Source organism: Hibiscus syriacus, unplaced genomic scaffold (assembly GCF_006381635.1).
Source record: "Hibiscus syriacus cultivar Baekdansim isolate YM2019G1 unplaced genomic scaffold, ASM638163v2 tig00110328_pilon, whole genome shotgun sequence".
NCBI lineage: Eukaryota > Viridiplantae > Streptophyta > Magnoliopsida > Malvales > Malvaceae > Hibiscus > Hibiscus syriacus.
In genome coordinates this window covers 2,108,969-2,118,133 of record NW_024062685.1, presented here as the reverse complement: position 1 = coordinate 2,118,133, position 9,165 = coordinate 2,108,969, and the positions used below count along the sequence as shown (strand labels likewise).

The 9,165-nt window shown below is 35.0% G+C and overlaps 1 non-coding gene across 1 annotated transcript; it reads right to left on the bottom strand.

Moving 5' to 3' along the window:
• Positions 1 to 9,085: 9,085 nt before the first annotated feature.
• TRNAF-GAA lies at positions 9,086 to 9,158 on the bottom strand. Its single transcript has one exon. It is a non-coding gene; the product is annotated as a tRNA-Phe (tRNA).
• Positions 9,159 to 9,165: the final 7 nt, after the last annotated feature.

The following is a 9,165-nucleotide window of genomic DNA, read 5'->3' as shown; positions in this document are numbered from 1 at the left end:
CAGTTGATTGTTACACAAAAATTATTCGTATCAAGAAAAATGATTGTTTTGATAAAAAGAAAGACTTGAAGATAGCTTTGTATACAAAATGTGTGGAAGATGACTATCAACTAAGAGTTAACAAATCAAGCAAAGATCGTTTCGAAACAAGGTGTATAATTGAAAAAAACTGTACTTGGCGTATGATTGCAAAGAGGATAAAAGATATTGAAATGTTTCAAGTTAGGACTTTTATTGATAAACATACATGTTCAAGAACTCAAGTTTTTCCTCACCATAGACAGGCAAACAAAAAGGTGTTGGGTGGTTTTCTGGCTGAGTTAATGTTTTTGAATGGAAGGGTATATCGGAGACATGAAATTATGACTGGCATGAATGCTCGGTTCAAGATTAGTATCTCATATTCTCAAGCTTGGAGAGCCAAATGTTATGCCTTGGAATTGTTGAGGGGGTCTCCAGAAGCATCGTTTGCCCAACTGCCGGCTTATTGTCACAATTTAAAGCTGAAAAATCCTGGGTCGGTAACTCATATCAAAACAGATAGACATGGACGCTTTGAGTTGCTGTTTATCGCCATTGGTGCTGCGGTTAGTAAATCATTATAATTTTGTTGACTCGTTTTTGTTAGTTGCATGCATTTCACATTTAAGTGATTATATTTCTTGTGTATATGATTTTGTAGATTCGTTCGTTTGTTACTTGTATGCGCCCAATTATTATAGTTGACGGAGCACATTTGAAAGGTCGATACCTTGGAGTAAACTTATTAGCAGTAGCCATGGATGCTAACAATAGGATACTGCCAATAGTTTACGGGGTTGGCAAATCTGAAACCTCTGATTTATGGACATGGTTTATGGGACATCTTAGAGATTACGTAGGTCCTATTAGCAATCTGACAATCATATCCGATAGGGCAAACTCAATTGACAACGCTGTTAGAAGGTGTTTCCCAGATGCTTTTCATGGACTTTGTGGTGTTCATTTGTACAGAAATCTAAAATCAAGGTCTACTGATATAAAAAATCACAAATGGACATACTGGAAGGCTGTAAAAGCTTATCGGGAAGTGGATTTTAATAAGCATATAAATTTTTTAAGACGTGTTTTGCCTCAATGTGCTCAAACACTAGAAGATGTCGGGTTTGAAAGATGGTCAATAATACATCAACTTGGAGCAAGATATGGTTTCATGACATCTAATAGTGCAGAATCAATCAACGCTCTAAGTCCTCATTCCCAGAAATTACCCATTACTATGTTAATGGAGTTTTTTTAGCCTTTATTCAACAGTGGTACTACAAGAAAAGAAACCATGCATGTATTATTTCTTTAAATTCGTAACTTATCATATATTTTACTAAGTATTATTTATTTAAATTTACAGGAACATTGAAACGTCGTGTTACACCATGGACTGAAAAAAAGATAATGAAACGTGTTGTGAAGTCAACATCCTGGAGAGTTGAACCATGTTCAAACACTTTGTTTGAAGTATTGGATAATAACTTAAATGGGCTTGTCGATCTAAATGCAAAGACGTGTAGTTGTAAGAAATGACAAACATCTGGTTATCCGTGTGGCCATGTTATAAAAGTTGCTCTTCATCTAAACCAAGATGATTCAAGCGCAAACGCTATGGATTACTACACTACAGAAGAATATCGACAGACTTATGCCGAGATTGTCTACCCATGTCCACATCCTTCTGAGTGGGACATACCATATGACTTACAAATAGTTTTGCCACCAGTCATGGACAGCATGCTACTTGGCCGACCAAAAAATCACGATCGTATACCATCTAAGGGTGAAGAGAAGAGGATATCGACATGTAGTCGGTGCAAGGAAAGTGGTCATACAAGGTTGACTCGTGGATCACCAGTGTCATCACAATCATCTTTTCCTCTACCAAAAAATGGATCCTCATTAAAATCCAAAGCTCATATGGTTCCAAGCAAAAGGAAATCAAAATCGCAATCAAAATCAAAATCCTAATCACAACCGGCTTCACCTTTTGGGACTTATTAACTTAGGTGATTTTTAAATGAAAACGTTGTATTATGTGTATTTTATGTGTGAATGCATACATTTTCAGTTAGACATTCATTAGTAACTTGAGTTTGAACATTGCTATGATCTGTTCAGTTGTTATCATGTTGGGATTTTCTCTTGTGTTTGATTGCTTGGATAGTTGTTCTCTTGCTTCTTCAAGTGTCCTTAGCTTGTATTTATAGCTTGGAATGTGTTTGATGTTGTATATACCTTGATGTTGTATGTTGCGATCAACACGAAAGTCAAATTCGCAATACGAAAGACAAATTCGCAACGCGATAGTCAAATTCGCAACGCGAAATCGCAAACCGAATTTGACTTTCGCATTGCGAATTTGACTATCGTGTAGCGAATTTGACTTTCGCAACGCTTATTTTGCGTTGCGAATTTACCTTCAACATATCCTTTTTACCTTTAACATAATACAGATTGAAAATTAAACAACAAATCAATTAAACATTGTTGTGGGTACATTATTTGAACATTGTTATGGGTACATTATTTGGAAAAAATAATGTTCCGGACTTCGTTAGAAATAACCCTTTTTCATCGGATTAATTTTGTTTTTGTGGGTACATTATTTGAACATTGTTATGTATAAATTTGTTGTGTATGTATGTTTTGGTTTGATTATATTGTATGTATATTTTCATTCAGATGAGATGGGTTGTGTATAACAAAACAATCTATCTCTTCCATGTGAGTACTTTATTCCAACCATGTGACAAGTGTGACAACCCCATCAACTCACAACTCAACTTTGAACTCAATCAATATTGTCTTTTAGCATGATGGTTCATAAAGCATGTTACTTGAACAGTATGAATCAATTATGCAATTTCCATGTTCAATTTAATATTGCATTTCAAATTCATTTCATATGTAATTGGAGTTTGAATTTAAATTTCAATTTGAGTTTGAATTTCAATATAAATTTTGGCTCCACTATAAATATTAGCCCAAGCCAATATGCATGTTATCATTGATTATTCCTAATTTCCATTGTTTTTTTTCAACTTTAAACGCGAGGGAAATCCCGACCATCGTATTTTTTAGTCAACTTTAAAGCGTCATAAACGTTTCGATCGTATGATCTGGGTGGTATACGAGAAATGCAACAAATGGCAACTAAAAATCCTAATAATTGAGGGCTAACACTTGTAATAATAACAAAAATAATAAGACCAAAATGCTTCTGAGTACCACCCAAATCCTAAGTCCAAAATGCTTCTGATGCACATCAAAATCCAAAGCTCATATGGTGCCAAGCAAAAGGAAATCAAAATCCAAATCTCATATGGTGCCAAGCAAAAGGAAATCAAAATCTACAACTTGAGTTTGAACATTGATATGATCTGTTCAGTTGTTATCATGTTGGGATTTTCTCTTGTGTTTGATTTTTTGGATAGTTGTTCTCTTGCTTCTTCAAGTGTCCTTAGCTTGTATTTATAGCTTGGAATGTGTTTGATGTTGTATATACCTTGATGTTGTATATACCTTGATGTTGTATGTTGCGATCAACGCGAAATAAGCGTTGCGATAGTCAAATTCGTAACGCGAAAGTCAAATTTGTAAACCGAAAATCGCGTTGCGAATTTGTACCTTCAACAGGTCTTTTTTGCCTTCAAACATAATGCATATTGAATTTTTTTAGAAACAACAAATCAACTTTTACAAATCAATTAAACAAGCAAAAAAATAATTCTTATTTACAAATCAAATTAAACAAATCAACTTTTACAAATCAATTAATCAAAAAATAAATCTTATTTCCTCATCAATTAAACAAATCAACTTTCAATATAAAATTCAATTAAACAAAGAAAAAAAAGTGTACCCTAGACTGTTGTTTATGTACAAATACATTTCACACAGCTCACTTCAGGATTAACCTGCAGAAACCAAACATTTGCTCAAACAACACTTTATATACATCTAAAACCAACAAACAACAAATTACTGAATTCTAGGTACTTAACCAAGTATTTTCAAACCAATTAAAGAGTACATATAACAACACTTGCTCAAACTTACCAATTGTTTATGTACAACTTTCAGCACGCGGATGCAGGTAGGCAACGTCTCGCATATATCGATCTGGCCATATAATGCTGAAACCACAAGCCTACTGCAGCTCTATCTCTATCTGTGGGAGGTAGATATTGTGTACTTCCTGTCGTCAAACGTTCCAAGCACAAGCATACGAGAGGACCACAATCCCCTCTGGCTCCCTACGTTTGTTGTGGTGCAGTCTCGTCTCTGATTATTTTAATTTTGAACTTCTTTGGCTTCTTGTTTCCAGAATTTGTCTAATAATCAAGCGCATTCAAGTATTTAGCAAAATGATCGCTCCATCCCTTTGTAATAATATCTCTCAAATCAGACAATGGTATGTAATTCAACATGTTGTCATATACTATTGTCTTCAGGGATGGGAGCTGAAGCTCGACGAGAAGCCAATGACGACATTCCAAAATAGGGATAAACACCTGCAATCATAAATAATTGCACACATCAAATAAAATTTATGAAAACCTTTAAAATATTCAAAAAAATAAATACTAACCTTATCGACCTCCCACCACGCAGGATAAAGTTTATCTTTTCCATTAGCCAACTTATATGAAGTATATCTTTGATCCTTCAAGTGAGCTGCGTGAAAAGACGTCGGCATAATAGTCCATCGAGTATTTTTTATTTTCTTCAATTTCCTTATTATTAGAAGACGTGACACCCATGCATTAATATGCTGTTTTATAAAAAAATAAATTTATTAGTAAATTTATTAATAAATTTTAAAAAAAAATTAATCAAAATGTAATATAAGAAGAATATAAGACTTACCACCCCTTCGAGATAGCCATTATCTTCAACCCCTAATAAAATACCCCACCAAGACCGATCAAGAAACAAATGATATGCATCGTCGATTTGGCATAGGTCAGAATAACACCCCTTACTCCCCTCATGTAAATAAAAATCAACTGCGGTCTTAGCCCAAAGGGTATTATCCGTAATTATTTCCGGTAGTGTTTCCCTCTCATCCTGAGGAATGGTAATGGCCGGTAACACATACGAAAGCCAACTCGAATCCATCATATCGGGCACGAGAGGGGGTTTATCAATATGTCGACATATGACGCCATGTGAATCGGGCTCTTGAATGGCGGGCGGGACCACTTGAATGATGACAGGGGCCTTTTGAATGGTGAGAGGGGCTTCTTCGACGATGATAGGGGCCTCTTGAATGATAGGAGGGGCCTTTTGAACGATATGAGACGCCTCTTGAATGATGATAGGTGCATCGAGCTTATTCTTACGGAGTCTTGGCACTAGTGGGGTGAACGGAGACGTAATGGCACGTGCACGACGTCTGATGCGTGAACCCCGTCGTGCAAGAAAAACCCGACGTAAAGCATCTACCTTATCAGGCCGCTGAAAATAAATGAATACATAAATCAGTAAATAAATAAATAAATAATGCCCAAAAAAGGTTATTTGCATTGTATTAAACAAATTTACCTCATTGCGTAAAGTATGAACCTAATTCTACAATGATGAAACAATCTCGTGTAGAGCGGCCACCTCGTCACGTAAAGTAGATACCTCACCACAAAGCGCACCATTGTCATCGCGTAAAAAATCCACCTCACCACGTAAAGAATGAACCTCGTCATGCCATGCACTATTATCTTCACGTAAAGTATCGACCTCATGACGCAAAGCACCGACCTCATCACGTAACTCCCCTAACTCATCCCGTGGAGGTGGAGAATAGGGAGATGGAGATAGACGAAGCCTCTTTACCGGTCGCCTATCATGAGGTGATGATGGAGAAGAGGCTCGATGATGTGATGGAATAGGTGATGGTGGGGGTGGAGAAGAGGCTCGATCAGGTGATGGCTCCGGGTGTCGAGCTATAGAATCGGCCCGATGGGGTGATGGCTCTCGAAGTGGGGGTGCTCATCATCCGCCCCATCAAAAAATCACTTACTAGCTTGCCACCAATCAGTGGCAAGCTCAGCATCTGAGGGTGTCAGCCTCTGTAATGGGTAGTTGGCCTCCTAACAATATAAAATCTCAAACAAAGTTAAACGTGTACTAGTAATAACTTGTTTATATATGATAGTATTTGTGTGTTAACTTACATCATTTATCGTCGTATATGGGAGTAAGTCTTCCCAATCCAACATGCGGATCCTCTTCCAGGTAATAGCCCTAGGAATATCATTTAATCTTTTTATCGCATATGTCCGCATGCTGGGGAAAGCCTCAAATATCCAAATCTATAAAGTGTATTTAGAACCATCGCCTCGCAAACTTTTTCGGTCCTCGAAGGCAGACGACAACTTCTTCCAGGTAGCTTTCCATATATATGAACCCCACGGAAACATGTTTCATGCATTTAGGTCCTCTACCAATAATATTAGGTCATCGGAGATTGGTTGTCTGCCCTCTTTGCCTAAAAAGCCGGCATGCAAAAGTAGTAAATGGCATACTCGGACAACATCAAGGTCATCCATCCAAATAAAACCATCTTTATCAAATAATCTCTTCAAGTCGACGATATGTATACTCGGCTTCGACTTTGACAGCTCAGGAAAAACCCGATATAACTATGATGGGTGGGCGATATGATCATTGTGTTTGAAGCGTAGACCGGTGATTAAGCAAAACCCCTCCCGCCCAAAACATGTATACGCCGGTGCCGGAGGAAAATGAAACCATATCTCCTCATCACCACGTTGTGCCCCATCGGGTAGATCGTTAGTCATGGTCTGAAGAAACAAATGTGTCAACATAGCATCTCCACCCATATGTTGCACTTTCAGCCATGGCCCGAAGCAAGTATCCTCAAACAATTTTCTTTGTAGAGGTGTAAGCGTCGACGCAATTTTAATGGCTAGGCTCAATTTATTCCTTAAGGTCAATGCAGTCGAAAAAAAAATTTCTACAAAAACAATAAACATACCAAGTTAGATATACCAAAAACTACAAATTATAAACTATAAACAGACATGATATTAAACAGTATGTTTCAAACTAGCACGGTATTCACCCAAGTCATTATTCCATCATAGTTCACAAAATGCATCAGATAACATTCCAGAAGTAAGCACTTATATAAACATTTAAAAGGACAATATATAGGTTTAGTGCAGGTTCAAGGATAACATAAAGAGTAGTAGTTTATTCTTGAAACTTAAATTAGCAATATTGTGAAGTTAGTATTTGTCTTTGTTTTTTGGTTGAAGTAATGCAATTCATTCAAGTTTCAATTTGTAGAAAACTTAAATTCGCAACGCGATTTTAGTTTCGTGTTGTGAATTTGGTGTTGCGATTTAGGGTTTCTTCAACAAAAAGACAAAACAAAAAGACAAAACAAAGACAAATATTAACTTCACATGGTTAAAGACTAAACAATTTAGCAGTATTGGCAGCAACCGAATGAATTTAACAATCTCAGTGAAATGGTTAATCTAATAATAATATAAAAATTTCAAAATAAAAATAAGAGATTAAAAAAACGAACTCTCGGTGGTTGATTTTTCATTTCTGACCGTGAATGGTTGTGAGGGTTGATATGAGAGATAGAGATAGACGGATTTTGTCGGAAATGGGGACGGATTTCGTCGGATATGAGGACGGATGTCGCCGTAGAGAGTGAGAGATGGAGATGAGACTGAGTTGTGCTTTAGGGTTTTAGGTTAGAGATAATTTGCGATAATACTGTTTACATTTGTGTTGTGAAATTAATATTGTGTTTCGCATAAAAACATTTGACTTTCGCGTTGCGAATTTGAAAAATCGCAATACGATTTACATATTCGTGTTACGAAATTAAAAACTGTGTTGTGAAATTGGAATTAACGTGTTATTTTCTCTTATATTTAAGCCATGTTTTCGATGACTAATCATTGAAGCGGTACTTATAAAAAAAAACATTGAAGCGGAAAATTTTAATTATTATTTTTATTTATTCTTTTATTCTTCAGCGTATCCTAGCATTGTCCATAGTGTACACAAAAGAATGTTTTCTTTAAACTCTCTGAGCATTACTCATTATGTCGAAATTAAACTCCTAATATAAAAACTTTTTTTATAAAAAAAAATTGTTTAATGCAACATAAAATCAATTAAAAAAATAATTATTAATATCAATATAAGACTTTGATAAAACTCTCCATATCAAGATATAATATAAAAATTTATTTTAATTATATATTAATAAATTATTAATAATAAAAATATGATGTCACAAAATTAAAAAATTAAACTTTGATGATCAAAATAAGAGTGAGAAGATAATTAAGTGATAAATGATGTATTTTACCCATAAAAATTAAATTTAATAACCTTCAAATTGCTCTTAATTTAATAACTCTAACTTTTAAATTTAATTTTAACACCAAGGTACCAACGTAAAATAAAAAATAAATGTTAGGTATAATTTTGAAATAAATAAAATTTAGGTAATAAAAGAAAACAAAACCGATAATTTATACATTAATATGTAGTTTACCTAATATAAAATTTGATACCTTTTTATGGGTTTGAAATGTGATGGACATTTCAAATCTAAAAAAATCCTATTTTTTACACTAACAGAATTCGTCACCTACGAGTTCCAAAATTAAAAAAAAACTAAATTCATATTAAAATATAAAAAAAATAGCATTTTTTAATGAAACTCGTTCGTCGTCCTGAGATAATTAGATTCACAAAAATATTAAAATAATAAATAAATATAAAAATAATATCTCATAAAATTTGTTACTACGAAGTGACAGTTCTCTCTATGCTATAAAAATTATCGTAAATCTCAAAATAATTTGCTGACACATTTTTTTTCCAAAATAAATTTGAGGCCCAAGGTAATGGGCGGAAAAACCTTGGACGCCTACATAACAAAGTTATGGACCTATGATGTTGGAAGCCTATATAAAATGGCTCAGATCAATATACTTAAGCTTTAATGTCAGGCCCAGTGGAATCAGTTCTTAGAATAACAAAAACAATAGGATTTGAATGCGGTGAGCGTGGATCGAACACGCGACCTCCAGATCTTCAGTCTGGCGCTCTCCCAACTGAGCTATCCCCGCAGTTGTC